The 20,353-nt window shown below is 44.7% G+C and overlaps 1 protein-coding gene across 3 annotated transcripts in view; it reads right to left on the bottom strand.

Moving 5' to 3' along the window:
- Positions 1 to 18,623, bottom strand: part of ARK2N (arkadia (RNF111) N-terminal like PKA signaling regulator 2N) — a 68,363-nt gene extending 49,740 nt beyond the window's left edge. The window contains exons 1-2 of one of the 3 annotated variants that reach the window (XM_075066836.1): positions 18,419 to 18,596; positions 2,969 to 3,198 (exon numbers count right to left, since the gene is read on the bottom strand). The gene's annotated coding sequence lies outside the window, so the exon portion shown is untranslated. Of the gene's footprint in view, positions 1 to 2,968; positions 3,199 to 18,418 lie in introns of all 3 variants that reach the window. The other 2 variants (XM_032768958.2, XM_032768960.2) reach the window with 2 other exon arrangements.
- Between the last annotated feature and the right edge of the window lie 1,730 nt (positions 18,624 to 20,353).

Below are 20,353 nucleotides of genomic sequence, written 5' to 3'. Positions count from 1 at the left end.
CAGGTAATCATCAAGCGATCCATCCACTGTCACCCATTCCCAGCTTCTGGCAAACAGAGGCTAGGGACACCATCCCTGTCCATTCCCATAGGAAGGATGGTCTAATGGGTAAGGTGCTATTCTAGACTTGGGAGATCCAGGTTCAATTCCCTGCTCCATTACAGACTTCCTATGAGATGCTGGGTGCCTCTGTTCCTCTCTGTAAAATGGGAATAATAGTACTTCCTTACCTCACAGGGTGCTGGAAAAAGCTCTAGATTACGTTACCAATCCTTTGAATCATCCTGAATCGAGGGTTTATTTTTTTAAATATATTTCACTCCTCCCTAAGGGTCACGATTGTCAGACGCTACAGTTACTGGGGGAGGGGGTGTCAAAAATGTACACCTCTACCTCAATATAACGCTGCCCTTGGGAGCATAATATCGAACTTGCTTTGACCCACTGGAGCGCACAGCCCCGCTCCCCCAGAGCACTGTTTTACCGCGTTATATCTGAATTCGTGTTATATCGGGTGGCGTTATATTGAGGTAGAGGCGTACTTCAGACAGACACCAGTGAAGGAAGGAAAGCTTAAATTAACAGAACTTTCAGTGTTGTGCTGACATTTATTAATTGTATTGGCTACTTAAACAAGGAAATAGACTTGCCATATTAGCGTTGGGCAACATGAAAGAACACCAGGATGACAAATCAAGGTTTACTAAATGAGAAAGCGGAAACTTCAAAGAGAGAATCACAATTACAAATGCTAAAGAAGAAAGCATGGCGATGTATATAGAGATAAAGCATTTTACAGCATTTAAATAAGCAAAACTAGTTTGAAACATAGAATATCAGAGTTGGAAGGGACCTCAGAAGGTCATCTAGTCCAACACCCTGCTCAAAGCAGGACCAACCCCAACTAAATCATCCCAGCCAGGGCTTCATCAAGCCTGACCATAAAACCTCTAAGAAAGGAGATTCCACCACCTCCCTAGGTAACCTATTCCAGTGCTTCACCACCTTCCTAGTGAAAAAGTTTTTCCTAATATCCAAACTAAACCTCCCCCACTGCAACTTGAGACCATTTCTCCTTATGCTATCATCTGATACCACTGAGAACAGTCTAGGTCCATCCTCTCTGAAACCCCCTTTCAGGTAGTTGAAAGCAGCTATCAAATTCCCCCTCATTCTTCTCTAAACAATCTCAGTTCCCTCAGCCTCTCCTCGTAAGTCATGTGCTCCAGCCCCCTAATCATTTTTGTTGCCCTCTGCTGGACAAAATATGAGAAGACCCTTCTGAAGCTGGTAATTCCTACAGTGAATTCTTATGGACAATATATAACTGCATAAGATCCACTTTGTCTCTTTTCAAATGTTACAGTATACGTCAAAAAGAAAAAAAAAAACTTATAACTAAGAAAGTGAATATACTGAGATGTAAAAGCATCCTAATACTATAATACTTCCATGCACTTCACTGTAATATACCTGTTATACAGATGGAAAAACAGAGGCACAGAGAGGTTAAGTGACTTGTCCCAGGTCAAACACAGGATATATTATACCAGGGAATGGATCCCATGGCTTTGTCTACATTCGATTGTTTTCTCTGTAATTCACTTTGGGTGCAGTTCTCTGTTGGTAGCACTGGTTAAAGCAGCAGAGTAGACAAGACTCATGTGGGGTCAGGCATTTTTAACCTTGAGTCCATCCAAGCTTTGTCTACATTCATTTTCTCCAGTGCTATAACCGGAGAGACTATACCATAACATGGAATTAAGGGTCCAAGAAAACTTTGTGGAAACAAAGTAGATGATTCTCTTTCCTTTTAAGCAAGGGGGATTCAGAAGGGAAGCAGCATATGCCTGGGCCAGGGGAAGCTCTGGGAACTTGAGATTTACATAGGGTACAGAAGTCAACAGGGCAAATGGTCAATGATATTCAGCAGTCATGCTACAGCTCTGTTGATAGAGATGCCTGCTGCTTCTCCACTATTTAACTGCACATATGGTAATACATTAAGTCCCAAAGCATGGTGGTGATTTTGTAATCGTGTTTATGGAAATTCTGGATTTCCATAGCCTTCTTGAGCACCATAACCTTCCCTGTTTTCCTCTCATTGGGATCAAAGAAATATGTTCCTCGGGAACATCTCAGGCAGAGGTGTGAAAATTCTGCTGCCTGATCTCTGCAGGTGTATGTATATATTCTTCCACCTCTGACCCTGAACTGAAGAGCATGAAGATTTTGATACCACCATATCACCCTCAGACACCAGAAATCACACTACTACATGCCCCTTGCAGATTGGCGATTTTAAAGATTTCATTCTGAAATCAAGATCTGCACCCTGCTGCTTCACAGAAACAAAGATGCTCCAGCTAGAAGCATGAGGGCTAGCGCCTTAGAGCACATCTTCACATACAGTACTGCAGCTGTGCCACGGTAGTGCTTTAGTGAAGATGCTCCTACACCAACAGGAGAGATTCTCCCATCAGCATAGTTAACTTATATCTCTGAGAGGCAGTAGCTATGTCAATGGGAGAAGCTCTCCCATCAATATAGCGCTGCCTATACAGGGAGTTAGGTCGGTATAACTATGTCACTCAGGGGTGTGGATTTTTCCACACCCCTGAGCGACATAGTTATAATGATATATGTCTGTAGTGAAGACCTGGCATTAGACTTAACGCCATTGAGATTGAAGAAAAAGCCACTCTCCCCAATCTTAATGTGGCATAAGGGTGGGGAAAGGGCTCATGTCCCAGAGCTTTTTCAGCACCCAGAAACACCTTCAGGAAACATGCAACCTCATTTCCCCAAAGAGGACTAATGGAAGATGTACTGGCACAGGGAAAGGGTACTAATGATTTCTCCTGGTGACAGTACCTGTCCCTGCTAGCTGTGGCAAGGAGTGAGGAGTAGCATTTAGCCAGTCACCTGTAATTGATAATTTATTAGACTCACTCTTGGAAGTACCCACCTGGCCAAAAACAATGCACATTAGGTAGGCTGTGTGGGAAATATTTGTTCTGAGGAGCCAGGTCTGCAGTCTCCACATCTGTCAATCTTTTACTAATACTGAATTTTTTAAAATAAAAAAAAAAAAGTGTCCCTTGTACATAGCAACCTTGAAAGAGATGTCTGCCAGGATTCAAAGTGTTCTCAGGCTGCAGGGAAGAACACACAGGGATGACAGTCTCTGCAAAAAAACTACAGAAAAACAAGTCTTACGAATTGTTATTATTTTAGTTCCACTTGAGAAATATAAAGAGGAAAGAAAAGCAAAAAAGTTATGTTGAAATACTCCCACCCTTTCCTGGAAACATGCTACATAAGTTCTCCAGGTAACCTTAAGAGAAAGCCAAGCAGGCTACTTAAATCAGAAAACCACTGCACTGAAAACTAGTTTGTGAAACATCACAGGCTCAAATAGATATTTAGTTACACAATGCCCAAGAATTCCATTCAGCCAAAACAAGTTTGTCCTTTTTCTTAGTGAACAAATGTTTGGTTTGAATGTTTTAAAACAGTTTTATAAAACAGCACTGTCAGATCCATGTAACACAAAGGCCTTTCTCCACCCAACTGTGCACGGAAAATGCACATATGTAAAGACACCTAAATACCTAACATGATCTTTATAAATTAAATTAATGGAGATATCCTATCTCCTAGAACTGGAAGGGACCTTGAAAGGTCATCAAGTCCAGCCCCCTGCCTTCACTAGCAGGACTAAGTACAGATTTTTGCTCCATATCGCTAAGTGGCCCCATCAAGTATTGAACTCACAACCCTGGGTTGAGCAGGCCAATGCTCAAACCACACAGAAATCAACTCATGGGCTCATTTTGACTTCTACCTGAGCAATAAAAACATATGCATTCATTTACACACTGTCAAATAGGGCACCTTTACTTGAATTACAGTGTATCTTGCAAAAATTCAGGCACTGGTCCAGAAGAACTGCGAAACTCAAGAGTTCTGCCTCAATGCATCAACTGCACGCATAGTAATACTAAGCATTTCTTCCTAACCTTTAATCAGGTTCTCTTAAAGAACTTCAGAAATCCAATTACACCACACAAGACCTCCATAATACATGTATTACTGTTTCCATTTTACATATGGGTAAACGGAGGCACAAAAAGTTGTCCAAATACCACACCAAGGCAGTGACAGAATAAAGAATAAAACCAAGAGGCCTTGGTTCTCAGTCTACTGCTTTATTACTCCTGGGGGAAATCTGCATGACTGCGCACATGCAGAATTCATGTCCCCCGCAGATTTCTTTGCTTCCCCACAGAAAAATGACTTTCTGATGGAGGAACCAAAGGGAAGCTGAAAGAGCAGACATGCGCCCTTCCCCAGCAGTGCGGGTGCATCATTTCAGGCACCTGGAGCAGCCGACAGAGAGGTAAATCACTGCAGGGACTAGCAAGACCTCAGCCAGTGGCTCCTACCCTGCACTGGGTTCAGCTGCTAGCCCCTGCTGGGTGGGGGGAGAGACAGGATGTGCTCTTCCCCTGCAAGGAGTGGCCAGGGCCAGGTCAGACCAGATCCACCCCCAGAAACCTGGCTGCAGGAAGCTCTGCAGGCCCCCCACCTCCCACTTCCTGCCCCCATCATTCCTCAGCCATGGGGGAGGAGCTACTGGACAGGGAGCTGCGCCTCCATCTGCCCAACCCCTCTGCAGCTGGATGCCCCCATACACAGATCCCCCCACACCTAGAACCCACCCACCGAGCCCCCATCCCACTGAACCTCACCCCCTGCATCCAGAGCCCCTCTCCACTCAAATCCCCTCTCCTGAGCCCTACCCGTTGCACCCAGACCACACCTGTTGAGCCCCCTGCACTCCAACCCTTACACCAATAACCCCGAACCCCCCTTACCTGGACCTCCCACAACAGGCCCCCCCACCTCAACCCCCCAACCCACTAAGCCCCAACCAGCTGCACCCAGAACCCTACCCCACCAAGCCCCAAGAACCCAGACCCTGCTGCCAAGCTCCTCCACATTCTAGCCCCCACCCAAACCCCATCCCCCGACATCCAGACTTCCCTGCTGAGGCCCAACCACCATCACCCAGATCCCCCTACAGAATCCCATTGCCCCTGCACCCAGCCACTCACTGAGCTGCCCACACCCAGACTGCCCCACACAGAATCTTCTCATCCCACCAAGCCCCACCACACTTGGATCCTGCCTGCCCATCAATGATACTCTAATACTGAATTCAAGTTTTATATAACTGTTCAGTAACAAAAATATCTACGTAACCAAAGGAAAACAAACAAAACTAAATCAATTCAAATGATACTCTCTCTACTGGAAATACTAGCCTCCCTCAAGACAGGTGTGCAAGTATGGATGTTTTCCTCCCACCCACCACACTGTCATTTTTACTGAGCTCTTGATCTGATTTACTCTGCAAGCTCCACGACCATATCTTTTTATCTGCTCGTTGAGGGTTCCAGGCATATCCATATACATAAAACAGATGACTACATGATACTCAGTTGAACTCAAGATAGTGGAGTCACCTTTGCTTGAATTTGAAACCTGGGCTGCTCTAGAATATCTAGCCTTTTTCACACCACTATACCACCACCTTCTGGATATTGTACTACTTTATATAAATGGTCCTTTGAAAAAAACTCTCCTAAAGCTGATTCAAGAGCACGCCATTCTACCTAAGGAACATTTTTGGGAGTGGACTTGCCTATTTAACCAGTTAATTCATAACTCAGGCCCAGCAGCAATCCTAAAAGGACAGACGCCCCACCCTTTCCAACCAATATGGTTACAGAAACATGAGATGAAAGGATGAAACTAAAGATCTGCTTCAACCGGTTTTGCATAAACAAATGAGGTTAAAAAATAAATTATTTCTATTGAGCCCTCAGACTGTGTATACAAACCATCCAAGACTCAAAAGAAAGGGTACATTTGTGAAACACCTCTGCAGTCTTGAAAAAGACAGTCCTTTTCCAGCATGAGTAAGCAAGTACTTAGAGTAAAAAAAAATCCTCTATTTAAAAATATTAATACAGGTGAACTTGAAAAAGGGAGAACATTAAAGAAAACTAGTCAAGACTGACCAGCCAAGATAACTCAAAACATACTGGTAGGACATGAGCCTGCAGTTAACACTCTGTACACACTCACCAGTTGAAGGGGAACCAAGCAAGATCATTTTCCTTGCTAAAATAAATTCATGAGTTTAATATACAGGAGAAGAGGACAGAAGATAAGGTGTGTTAGCTTTGTTAAGTGTTTCCCTTCCACTGTGCCTGGCTGTCCATATTCCATTGTTGTGAGTGGTCAGCATTTTCACATCTACAAGATGTCTTCCTTCTGAATTCAAGAGTTGAGATAGATTTTTATAAACTGCTTGTTCCGAAAAAGGGAGACAGAAGACACTAGATCCACAAAGGGACTCAGGTACCCTGCATGCCGGTTGTATTTACAGCCCCAAGTTAAGTGCCCAGCCTCCCCCTGCATTTTAGGGGGAGAGTTAGGTTCCTAAAAAAGGGGTTCACATAAGCCAACACGCTGAGCGGGGAGCTGCCTAAACTAGCCAGTAAGAATTCCAAGGAGAGGTGCAGTATCTGAGCACCATCCCTCAAAGGTAGCTAGGTGCCTAACTCTAGGCCAGAGGGAAACATCTACCTCTCTCGGGATTCACAGCCACTAACCCCCTCTTGGAGTTAGGCACCTAAACCAGGTCAGCCCTTGCTCTCTCTCACACACACACACACACACACACACTCTCCTAACAGACATCTGCCCCATAATAGCTTGGGCATCTGCCCCATAATAGCTAATAGCCCAGTAGTTAGGGCACTCACCAGAGTTGCACAAAACCCCTTAAACTTCTGCTCTGCATAATTTGGAGCAGCTATTTGAACACACTCGGGTTCAGGTCCCTGCTCCAAATCAGGCAGAGCATGGATTCAAACTTGGATCCATCTATCATTGATAGCTCTTGCATGGAAATCTACAGCACAGTATGATCAAATAGAACTGAAAGCTGCTGATAACATGTGGACAAGGGGGGGGGATCCAGTAGATATAGTGTATTTAGATTTTCAGAAAGCCTTTGACAAGGTCCCTCACCAAGGCTCTTAAGCAAAGTAAGCAGTGATGGGATAAGAGGGAAGGTCCTCTCGTGGACTGGTAACTGGTTAAAAGATGGGAAACAAAGGGTAGGAATAAATGATCAGTTTTCAGAATAGAGAGAGGTAAATAGTGGTATCCCCCAGGGGTCTGTTCTGGGCCCAGTCCTAGTCAACATATTCATAAATGATCTGGGAAAAGAGGTAAGCAGTGAAGTGGCAAAATTTGCAGATGCTACAAAACTACTCAAGATACCATATATACTCGATCATAAGCCAGTTTGTTTAGAAGCTGACCCGTCCCGCAAGGTGGATAAGTAAAAATGGAAAAATTTTATAACCTGTTCATAAGCAGACCCTATAATTCAGGGGTCAGCAAACTTTGCCTCCTGGGCCATCAGAATAAGCCACTGGTGGGTTGAGATGGTTTGTTTACCTCAAGCGTCCGCAGGCATGGAGGTAAACCTAAGTAAACAAAGTGTCCTGGCGCACCAGCTGCTTACCCTGATGGGCCAGGACAGCAACTGGTGGGGAAATTTTTGTGGGGGGAGAAGTTGGGAGTCAGGGGAGTAACCCCGGTGACCACTCCTCACATGACCCCACCCCTAGCCCGGGACCCCCACATTCCCCATCCCATCCCATCCCGTCCCATCCCACCTTATCTGGTGAGGATGTCTCTGGCCTGGCTGGATCTGCTCTGGCAGGCTGGGCAGCGCAGCCGCAGCCTGTTCTGGCAGGCCAGACTGGGCGGCGCGGCCACAGCATGTTCCAGCAGGCTGGGCCAGGTGGCATGGCCGCAGCATGCACCAGGGCCCAGGCGGCATGGCCACAGCTTGCTCTGGGGTGCGGGGCCGAGTGGCATGGCTGCAGCCTGCCAGCCCCCGGAGCTGCAGCTGCTTTGGAGGCTGTGAGGAGAGCAGCGTGGCCAGAAGCAGAGACTCTGGCCCCGCCTCTTGCCTTCTGGCTCTGCTGCCTGTGCTGCCTCTCCTTGCTCCCTCTGTTGGGGGGGTGGGGCTGTGTCCCACCTCTCCCCCTCTATACCCATTCATAAGCCGACCCTCTTCTCTGGTGCTTCCCTTTTTTACTAAAAAATTTGACTTATAAACGAGTATATATGTAGTTAAGTCCCAGGCAGACTGCGAAGAGCTACAAAAGGATCTCTCACAACTGGATGACTGGGCAACAAAATGGCAGATGAATTTCAATGTTGATAAACGTAAAGTAACACACACTGAAAAACATAATCCCAACTATACATATCAAATGATGGGGTCTAAATTAGTTGTTACCACTCAAGAAAGAGACCTTGGAGTCAGGGTGGACAATTCTCTGAAAACATTCACTCAATGTGCAGCGGCAGTCAAAAAAGCAAACCATGTTGGGAATCATTAAGAAATGGATGGATAGATAATAAGACAGAAAATATCATATTGCCTCTATATAAATCCATAGTTAGCAGGTTTAAAACAAAAAAGTATTTTTTCATACAACACAGTCAATCTGCAGAGCTCCTTGCCAGAGGATGTTATGAAGGCCAAGACTATAACAAGGTTCAAAAAAGAACTAGATAAGTTCATGGAGAATAGGTCCATGAATAGCTGTTAGCCAGGATGGGCAGGGATGGTGTTCCCTAGCCTCTGTTTGACAGAAGGTGGAAATGGATCACTGGATGATTATCTGTTCTGTTCATTCCCTCTGGGGCACCTGGCATTGGCCACTGTCAGAAGACCAGATACTGGGGTAGATGGACCTTTGATCCAACCCAGTATAGCCGTTCTTATAAATCCAGCAGGATGAATATATATATCCATCTGTAAAGGTGGTACCAGTGCCACATCCTCATCTGAAACCTGACTGAAGCATCTAAGAACATTGGTTGAGATCAGTTGCTGCTGGACTATTCTCAGGACCACTTTCTTGATAATTTTGGTGCAAAGAAGGTAGGTTGCTAGCTGGCTTGAGAACTATCTAGATTACTGTACAATTTAGGGTGGTCAGTAGATTGCCCACAATGAGAAACTTTGATAATATTGGTCAACAGAGGACCCAGCTACTCTCCAACAATCACAGGGGTAACAGGTCCATTTCATATAGATCACAGCCTTCTATTTAAGAATTCCCATTTGTACAATTGGGTCACATAGAAGACCATTTCTAATTCTCAGTTTAGACTATAAACCTTTCAGGGTAGGGACTTTTATTCCATGTCTGTACAGCTCCTAATAATGGGACACTTACCACACTTGAGAACCCTAGACACTACTGTAACAAAAGAATTTTGTTGATCCTTTCAAAAAAGGAGGCATGAGAGCTCTTATCAACGAGAGGGACTCTGATCTGAAGCTGTCAACTGCAGTCTGGGTTGAGATATTGCAGATGGTGTGGGAGTGAAGATTCTTTTGACCGCTAGCACAGTTGCTCTATTTATGACTGCATAAAATTTCTTGTGATGCTAATGGGAATCCAAGAATATTTAGCACCAGTTGTATTATAATATTCTGCCCATCAGCTGATGTAGATAAGTAGTAAATTATGATAAGCTATGAGGACAAGGCAGGAGACAAAGAATTTTAGAACTAAAGTTCTGCTGAATGATAGCAGATGATTGTTATGTTTGAACTACACACATTTTGGTTCCATAAATGGACAACACGCTCCTCAACTATACTGGCTCAAGGAGGCCCTAGCATGCATGATCAAACCCACTCTCTCACCTCGAGCTGGTAGTAATAGCATCTTGGATTGAATGGTAACATCGGTAACTCTAAATAAGAGGCACTTAACATTTTAATAGTCACTAGCACAGGACTGTTCTCCTGAGTACTCTGATACCTGGCATTGATTATTTTTTGTTTTTGAAGAATAAGGTAATATTGAATTGGCAGTAGGGAAAAGATAGTTTATCAACCTCACACTGTAGGAAAAGAATAGACAAGCTGGTAAACCTAGCATGTTCAGAGAACAACACTATTCCCCTTAAACATTCTCACTCAGACTTATGGACTTTAAGGTCAGAAGGGACCACCATGATCATCTAGTCCAGTTGTTTTCAAACTGCGGGTTGCAATCCACTACTGGGTTGTGGAACGTAAGACACTCAGTCATGGCTGCTCTGGTCAGCACTGCTGACAAGGCCGTTAAAAGTCCCGTCAGCAGTGCTGCCCGGCTAAGGCAGGCTAGCCTCTATCCATTCCAACACCGCACTGTGCCCTGGAAGCAGCCAGCAGCAGGTCCGGCTCCCAGGCAGGGGGCCACGGGGCTCCACGCACTGCCCCTGCCCCAAGCACCGGCTCCACACTCCCATTGGCCAGTTCCCAGCCAATGGGAGCTGGGGGTTGGCACCTGCGCGTGAGAGCCGCGCAGAGCTGCTTGCATGCCTCCGCTTAGGAGCCAGACCTGCTGCTGGCCACTGCCAGGGCACAGCACAGTCCGCTGTGCCAAGACAGGCAGGAAGCCCACCTTAGGACCCCTGCTGTGCTGCTGACCAGGAACCGCTGGAGGTAAGCTGGCGCCCCAAATCTTCACTCCAAACTCCTTATCCCCACCCCCACCCTAGAGCCTGCACCCTCAGCCCAAAACCCTGACCCCCTCCCACATCCCAACCCTCTGCCCTGACCCCCCCAAACCCAGAGCCCCCTCATTCCCCACCCCAGAGCCTGCACCCCCAGCCCATTATTAATAATTTTACCATTAGCCTCCACATTTTTATTATAGAAGAGAACAAACAACTACTTTACTTCCTCTACTTTTCCTCTTAAAAGCTAGTGAAAGGTGATACCGTGACAGCCTGGAGACTGGGTTTGCTACAGGCACTGTCAGTGTCCCCATGCTAGCCTGCAGTGTGCTTGACGTGACTCGTCTCTCAAATATTGTAATTTTGATATTAAATACTTCTCTTTTATCAAATGATAAGTCAGTCATGGCATATTTTTTCCCCAAAAGGCCAGTTTCTGCTTCACTAAGGACAAAGAAAAGTCATCTCTTTGCAGCTATTTTGCTGAATTCCTCTAGTCTTGTCAAAATGTGTCTGACTGGCGGGGGCGGGGATAGCTCAGTGGTTTGAGCATTGGCCTGCTCATTCTAGGGTTGTGAGTTCAATCCTCAAGGGGGCCGCTTAGGGATCTGGGGCAAAATTGGTCCTGCTAGTGAAGGCAGGGGGCTGGACTCAATGACCTTTCAAGGTCCCTTCCAGTTCTGCGAGATTGGTATATCTCCAATTAATACAAGTGGTAACGGAGGCAACCTATTAGATCTAGTCCATCTAACAGCAATGGCATTATATATTCAATAGGTGACTCACAATACCTCTTTAGGTTACAAGTTTATCCAAAATGCCTTACACTGAAAGTCAACATGCATATTGCTTGTACTGAATCTGTAGTATTAGGGTTTTTTAAATTATTGCCCTGTACCAATGCCCAATGTTAACAGTCCTTATCAGCGGCCATTTAAAGAGGAAGAAGAGAAGCTCTGCATAACGCAGAAAGTTTGAATTGAACTGCTTTGAGGCCCGTATTTTTTCTGTGGGAGAAGATTCGTGTTTTGATTCCACACGGTTTATAGAAACTATTACATTAAGTGACCTCAGTTAAAATATTTAACTTCAGCTATAGTAACAAGCATATGCAATCAGTAGTCAGTCTCCAATCCCCCTCTTGTACTCACCACCTCTTCCCCTAAGAGGCTCTGCCATTCCTTGCTATACAGTCATCTTGAATTCCCTGGGAAAGCATTCTCAGGGAAGACAACTGGCAGAGTGGAGTGGGTGGCCTGGAAGCTGACAACTGATTAGAAAGCCAAGATAAACCTGAAAAATTTAGCAGTCTTAAACTGTTTTCCTGGTAACAAATGTCAGCCTGATTCTGCGGCATTACCAGAGATGGATATCAGCATTATGACAAACTAATATAGGGTATATTTAAATATTGGAATAATTGCTTAAGCAAAACAGACAAGTATCTAACTTAGAAAAAAGTACAATAGCAATTGTAATCTAACATTTAGAGTAGATTGAGTCAGGTCTCCTTGGGCGTATTTCCAGCTCTGCCACTTACTTTGTAAACTTGGGCAAGTTACTTAACTGCTTCACCTCAGTTTACCCAAAATGGGAACAGTAATGCCAGCTTCTGTGAAAGGAAGCCTTGTACAGTTTTATCAATGACTAAAACACGAGACCATCTGATAAACACTGCTGGAGCAGGCTGGGATAGGAGTTAAATTTCCCATATGTGGTCAGGCTATGTATGCTCACCTTTCTGGGAAGTTTAAGAAGGTACAGAGAAACAATGTCTTAAAGGATACTACTAGAAAAAAAGCATTTCATGATAAATACCCCAAGCCATGATTTCAGTAGCCTCTTGAAATTAAAGTGGTGCAAATATACACACTGATACCTACATCTAGCCTTAAATAAATACCTATTTGTGATTAAAAGTCGCCCGATGTAATAACAATTTTTAAGATTTCTCCACAAAGATTGAGCATCAAAAGAGGTATAGTATATCTGTGAAAGTAAATCTCTATGTTATTATGCTAAGTGAGTTATGCATATTGTTTGAAAGGCAGCTACACAGTTAAATTCAGAGAAAACAGATGATACTGGATCACCCTGGACCTGAACTCAACCCACCACATGCCCTTGGGCATATTACTTGACCTTCCTGTGCCTCACGCAACCCATCTGCAATTGAGTATGAACAACACCTCACTAATTCAGATGTTGTGCCTGGTTTTTAAATCTTGACTGAGTAAATTACTATACAAGTGTCAAAAATCTAAGCTGTAAGGAAATAAGGTAACATTAATAGTACAATTGTGTTGTCCTCTTCAGCTATCAATGAAAAATGTATTACAGATGTGTGTGAACAGGGAAACATTCTAACCACAGAGAGCACAGGACTGGGATCAAGGAACTATTTAGTTTTAATCCTGGCTATAACATTGGCCTGGACTTCATCTATACCACCAGTTCAGCTGCAATCTCTCTAGCTCAGTTTCTTATCTAACATAGGGATAATAATTCTCCATGATGAAGGTGTTACCAGTACTGCAGTTTATCTAATGCTAAACACCTAGTATTTTGTGTTATGGATTTTTATATAAACCCCTATATTTCTCTCAATTACAACAGTACAATTAACTAAAGGAAGAAAATACTAATTTTACTGACTTGCTTTTAGGATCGTGTGACTAATGACACACATATGTTTGTGAGAATTGAACAGCCTGGTTTGTCAGTCCACCATGGAAATCATCATCACTATAAATAGACTAAGTGAGATAATGCTATTTCATTGGAGCAGGCACTAGTGCTGTGGTAGCTCAGCAACTCCTAGAGCTTTAGATACAGCTAAAAGTTAAATGCAAAACTGAAGGTCCTCTGAGTTGAATGTGGATAAGCGTTTTGCAATACGAACACTTGCTCAGCAATCCCCCAGCAGTATCTGAAGTTTTAGGTCACAAATTTTGTATTATTATATTACATACCCAGTGCTATCAATACAGACACTTATCCTGTGACCTTTCAGTTTTAGGAATATTAGAGGTTACTAGTAACTGTAAGCAATGAAGTGTTGAGGGAGATAAAAGTTCACTGTGTTCCTTTAAAATCTACAATTTTTCAAAAACTTTCACAGGTAGCACTGTAGATGTGGGGAGGGGCAGGAGGGGGAAATAAACACAGCCAACAGTTCTAACCACTTTCTTCTTTACACAAATACAACCTGCAGCCACTCCTTTAGACGTAAGATCTGTGTAACTACAGGGTCCAAGGGACACAGATGCCTGTCCGATGAAACTTGCATTGTCGGTGGAGCAGAGGATATGGGAGTGGTCACAATAAGACAAAAGGAGATGGGTGAGTAAGAACACAGAGCCATGAAGGTCCTTAAAAACAAAGAGCGGAAGTTTGAACTTGATGCAGTATAATTGAGAAGACAGTGAAGAGATTCAAAGAGGAGAGATGTGATCAGAGCAACAGGCAAAGTTGACAGCAGATATGTTACTTGCTGCTTTGAGCAAACCATACCCTTTTTTGGATCTCTCCACTGCACCCTTCCCTCTTAATCTTCAAGGCCATTCAGAATTCTGTATCTATTCTTTGTTCATCCAGTCTTACTTCATTAACCCTCATCTCCTCTGCATTGTTGATGGTAGCCTTATCTACCAGTCTGTCAGCTTCCCACCGGAGTTTCTATGTCTTCTTTTACAATTCAGGAGGATTTACATGGCATGTGCTGTGACCACTGACTATCATGCTATTCTTAGTTGCCTTGCTGTTGCTTTGCATTTCCTTCATCATCTGTTTGTTGTACCATTTGTTTATTATCTTATAGATTGTAAGCTCTTCAGAGCATGCAGTCTTTTTGTTGCAGTTTTTACAATGCGTATTTTAGTGTGGGCCCAAGTACTACCACAATACAAGCAAACAAATAACTAAACACAAAGTCACACTTTTCTTCTTTCAAATCTCTACTCAAAACACAGTTCTGCTGAGATGCCTTTAAGAAGTCAGCCAATTAATTATTAGTTTGAAAAGCAGATAGGGATAGCTGGCACTTATAATTAAAAAAATACAAGTGGGTACATATATAAAAAATGAATCTCAACTGTTATCCTAATCCTTCTGTTCATATGCAGCTTACTGTATTCAGCAATCATTTTCCAGCATCTTTTCTGCCCCTCCCCCCATTGTTCACTTAACAAAACACTGGTATTACAGGTACACTGACATTATTATCTGATATTACACCAGCCATCCAAGTCTCAAAGTAATGAAACCCTTCTCTGGATCAGTTTCTTTTGTAAACACCTGATTCTTCCAGATTATTAACCATGCAGATAAACTGTTCAAGAGGACAGCACTCACAGGTTGATCAAGCACATTATTATAGTCTTAGGAATAGTTGCTGTGTTGATTGCCAAACTGCACCACATTTCATCTCACTGATTGGGTGATACTGATTTACGTAGACATGGATCCAAACTCCATGTAGGAAAAAAAGGTTGTGTGCTTGCTAGACCCAAACCACAGAAAATCCTGTGTCACCCAAAATTTTATTTCAAGCTTGTAAAATGAATTCTAGATTTGCAAGGAGGCCTAAGAGAACAGTTGCCCTGGAGAAGGGGAGAAAGTTGCATCTTCCCCAGACACAGCTCTTGGCACTTAATCACAGGAAAAACAATTACACCTAACATTAGGGCTAGGTGTGGCAACCACCACAATAGAACTACCTCTGAAGCAGTGGTTCTCAAAAAGCAACCCACTTGCAGCCCAATCAGCACACAGCTGCTGCCCATGTGACATCTTAAGGACCACAAAGGTAGTATTGGATACAGCCCACATAATACCTCATGGGCTGCATAACAATAAGTAGGTTGAGAACCACTGCTCTGAAGGATGATACTATATTCATTTCCCATCTCACCACTTTTATCTAAAATGGCTAAAGGGATGCTGTCAGATAGTTGAAGCCAAAAATTAAGTTTTATAAAGACAAATATTTAAATAAGAAACTGTCAGATTTTAAATCCCTTACTACAGACCTAGAAAAACTAAACTGAAGTAGTCTTGTTCACTCTTCACCTTTTATACGATTTTTATTTTTAATTTCACTAGCCCAGACAATGAAAATAGACTAGCACTTCACTTGTGTATAATCAGTCTAAATAGCATAACATTATTATCTGGGTTGCAAGTACTGCAGAAGAATGGTTAAAGCTAAATAAACTGTTTTCAGAAGATAATGAAATTTGATAGATTTAAAGGAACACTGTTCGGTATTTCAGCAAAGATTTATGCTTGGTTGACTTTAATAGCCAAGATTCACTGATTCCAGTAAAACTAGCATTCCTACAGAAGAGTTCTAACAGTCTTTGAAACAAAGTCAGAAACTGTGCTTTACTTATATATTAACACTAGCTATCATCAAAAAAGTTTGAAACTTTGTAACTATGCTGTTTGAGTTATGACTTCACAAGAAGACTACAAAAGCAAATGTGTAAACTTCTCGGAGCACAAACAATTTGGCTGATTTCTTTCAAGATTAAAAATATTTCAGAAGTGACCCATGGGGTCAGACAGATTTAAGAATAGTCTTCAGTATTCTGAATAAGAGTGATGACAACTTTGGAAGAGTCTGTCCAAAAATGCCAGAATTTATAACAATGAGTAGAACCAAAAGGAAAAGCTCAAACATTAGAAAATGTCATCTGAAATACATTCAACATCTTTGGTTATGTCTATACTAGAGAGTTTACAGCGGCACAGCTGTTCCAATGCAGCTGCACTGCTATAAGATCTCTCATACAGCCACTCTATGCCAAGGGGACAGAGCTCTCCTGTCAATATAATTAAACCACCCCCATCAACCGGCAGTAGCTACGTCCGCAGGAGAAGCGCACACCACCACTTATGCCAGCATAATTTATATCGCTCAGGGCGGGCGTGGTGTTTTTTTCACACCCAAGTGACAAATTGCCAGCATAAGTGGTTGGCGAGACATAGCCATAGTGTCTCTCTTAAACCAAGCAGGACAGTGAAGTTTTATTTTACAGTATTTTTAAAAGATCTTTATACTTAAAGCTTCGAGACAAGTCCTACTGTCATTCAGTAGAAACTCCTATTAAAGTCAATGGGAAATTTGCCTAAGTAAGGAACGCACAATCTGAACTCGTCACAAACCCTTGAATTGGAATTTTTGCATAGATTTAGACAGATCTACTATTTATTACATATATTATCCATGCATTTGTTTCAAGGGACTTTTCAAACAAAACACATTATGGTATCAAATTATGTAAATTTCTTTCTAGACCTATTTAAGTTAAGTAACCAAAAATTTGCTTCCCAGCATTGTCAAGACAGATTCAGCGAGCTACAGTAAGCAAGTCACAACCAATTATGGGGCTATAAAGAACTGGAAAACTTGAAAGTTGAGTTTTTATGTCAAGACATCAATGAACACAAATCATCACATCAGTGCTCACCGGCTCTAACCTAGTAAACCTGAATACCAGGAACGATTATTTCAGTTACCCCTATGTATTCTCTCTGTCCTTGGTAATATTGACTTAAAAAAACATGGTAAGTAAGATCCCTAAAGGCAGATAGGATGAGCATAAGAGTTTATAACTAGAATGCTAGGCAGCAGAGCTGGAGCAGTGGTGGGGTTGGGGGAGGGAGGAAAGGCACTTAGCCACTTTTTGACTTGGTCAAACCTGAAGGCACTTTGAGCCCACACTCCATGTTGCAACACCATTCAGGACACTCCTCTGTGATGACAGAGGGGCAGCTGAACCAAATCTGAGTGAATGGCATCCCCACCTCGCACACAGGGTTATGGCAGCACTCAGGTTTGCACCAGGGTCACAATGCCATCTACTCAAATTTGGCCCAGTCACCCCTCCATCACAATGGAAGGGCAACTGGGTCAGACCTGAGTGGTTCTGCAACCTCACACGCCAGACTGCAGCATCACTTGTTCAAATTTGGAAAGGATGCATGTAGGGGCTCATGGGCAGGAAGACCAGGCTGCTAGTGGGTGGGGTGCCTGAGCAAAGAAGAGAAAGGTCAGACAGAGAAGCAAATTCTATTGGCCCCCACTTCAAACAGATCTACACGGCCTTGACTGGAACAAGTCCAACATACTAAAGGTCTCTACTGGGCTTCTCATGAAATCAGAAGTGAAGTGTTGCACTCCCACACTTCCTGCCATCTGGTAAAATGGGCAGGAGTGGGGGCAGAGAGATACATCTAAGGGCTCCTGAAAAGCCACCCCCAAAACGTAGAAGGTTCTTTAAGAGTCATTCCCGTGCTGCGCTGAATTGCATTACCTGGAGCTCAAGGGTGTAGACGTGACCTCCCACCAGGCTGCCCGGCATTCACACACCACACGGGCCCTGAGGCACTAGAACCACCCCTAAGCTCCCCCCTCCCGCGCAGAATTCACCCTGCGCCTTGGCACCAGAGGGCCCCTCCTGCCCGCGCTGCGCACTCTAAGGGCGCAGGCCCGTCCCTCCTCAGTGCCTCCTCCCGGCATCCCTTCGGGGCCCAGCCCGGTGCAGCGCGCCGGGACCCGGGCCCTGCCTCCGCTCACGGGCTTCCTCCCCGGCCCAGAGCGGGGCGGATTCTACCCGAGGCCCCCTCCTGCCAGTCCCGGCGCGCTGGGGGCGGGTGTACGGGCCTCTTCCTCCCAGCGCCAGCGGGAGGGGGCCAGCGAGCCCGGATCTCGGTGAGGGCGGCCGGGCGGGTCCCCCAAGACTGGCTCTGGCGAGGGGCCCGAGCCCCCAGCGGCTGAACGCGGGTCACTCACCAGTGCGGCAGCTGCCGCCGCCACCGCTGCTCCTCTTCGCCTCCCCCTCGCGGGGGAGCAGCTCGGACATGGGGGGCCGAGGCCAAGTCTCCGCCGCCACCGCCACCGCCGCCTGCCTCGCTCCCCGCCCTGCGCGCCACTGAGAGAAAATGTCACCGGAGGCCGCTCGGCTCCGCTCGCGGCGTCACTTCCGGCGGCCAGGACCGGGCTGCCGCTGACCGGCGAGCGGCGCACAGAGCGGCCCCGCCGCTGGTCCCTGCAGCGCCACCTGTCGGCCCCTGCGGCGCGTCGACCCTCTGCCAGCCCCACCAGGGCCCCATAGGGATCGAGGAAAAAGCCAGGACCCTTCCTTCCTGCCCCCACCAGGGCCCCCTGGGGAAAGGAACCAGGGAGACCCCTGACCCCTTCTCCCCTAGATCCCTCTCTCCTCCTCTGGGGAGTCAGGAGGGGGAATAATCCAGAGCCTCCCAACTAGGGTCCCGTCCAGAGGGATGGGACCCAGAGCCTGTTCCCAGCCCCCCTTCTCTCCCACACTCAAGCCCAATGGGAGAGACCCAGAGCCTCACCTGCAAGCTCCTTCTCCCTGTGGGGCCAGGTGGGAATGGTGTGTGAGCATTGCTTGTGGTATCACCCTCAGGGAAGGCAGGGCAGTGCTGGCCGTCCCATGATGGATGGCCGCCTTGTCTGAAACAGGAGGCTTGGACACAAACAAGTTAACACCAAGTCCCATCCTCGTGGTCATGTCCAGGGCTGGATTTGGGGTGCCAGGCTTGGGAAGCACCAGCCAGCAAGTGTGAAAAATCAGGACGGGGGTGGGGGATAGTAGACACCTACAGAAGAAAATGCCCCAAATATTGGGACTGTCCCTATAAAATAGGGATATCTGGTTACCCTGCTCCGGTTGCTGTTTTTGTTGTTAGTGACAAAAGGAAAAACAGAATGTTTGAAGTAAAATGTTTCAGGTGTTCCATGCGCAAATTCATTTTTCACTCACCTCGTAGAATGTTCCAGACCTTTGTAGAACCTCATGCAACCTTCCAGAGTTTTTGAGAACTACATTTTCTTTGAACCTCCTCGAATGTTGTCAGCCATGCCCTCATGGGTATAGAAGGGGTTGTTAGTCAGTAAGATACAGAGTGAAGTGAGAGCCCAGCTGCAATATTGTGTAATTGTGAAAGTGTACTTGTGTTTTAAGACTTGAAGAGTGTAAATAGTGACTAGTAAAGGACTATTTAACGAGACACCAGAGATATCTATTGAACCCCTATCTGTGCAACAATATAAAAGAAATACAGTTACTTCTTTTGCCATACTTAACACATAATGTTCAATGACTTTCTAAGACTGCAGAACATAGACTTTTGCTCTCCATAATACTGTCTGTTCTTCCCCATAGAAAATAAAAGATTCCCCGCAAAGAAGCTTTCAAGAGCTCAGTATAGGAAGCAAAAAGTTCAATTGCAATCTTGTTTGAAGCAAGAGGCAAGTTTGATGGGAAAATATCTGAAACAGAACAACACAAACCAGGCTTTAGGCAATAGTGATTGTCCCAGTGCAGAAGAAATTGAGGAGCAAAGTGTAAATGATAAGAAGTCATATTACTAAGGAATTAGCAGATTTACCTGATAAGGAATGGAAATGTGAGGAAAGTGATGGAGAATCATCCAGATTTCCTGGCGGTGTAAAGGAGAGTGATGATAAAGAAAAATCTGGTTTACATGAAAAGGAGAGAAACAATAGAAAAAATTCAGCCTCGCATGATGGCAGAAACAGAAGTAAGAAAAATTGCAACCCACAAATCAATACATCAGATTCTGCTTTATTGCCAGTGATCCTAAACTCTGCTCATACTGATCATAAAATTTTGAATGGACTGGGCTAATTCGAAGATATGTTTCCAGTAAATGAAAAATGACGCTTCTCAAAGTCACACTG

This window comes from Chelonoidis abingdonii, chromosome 6 (assembly GCF_003597395.2).
Source record: "Chelonoidis abingdonii isolate Lonesome George chromosome 6, CheloAbing_2.0, whole genome shotgun sequence".
NCBI lineage: Eukaryota > Metazoa > Chordata > Testudines > Testudinidae > Chelonoidis > Chelonoidis abingdonii.
Note: the sequence above shows the minus strand (reverse complement) of the source record. Positions and strands in the feature narration are given on the sequence as shown.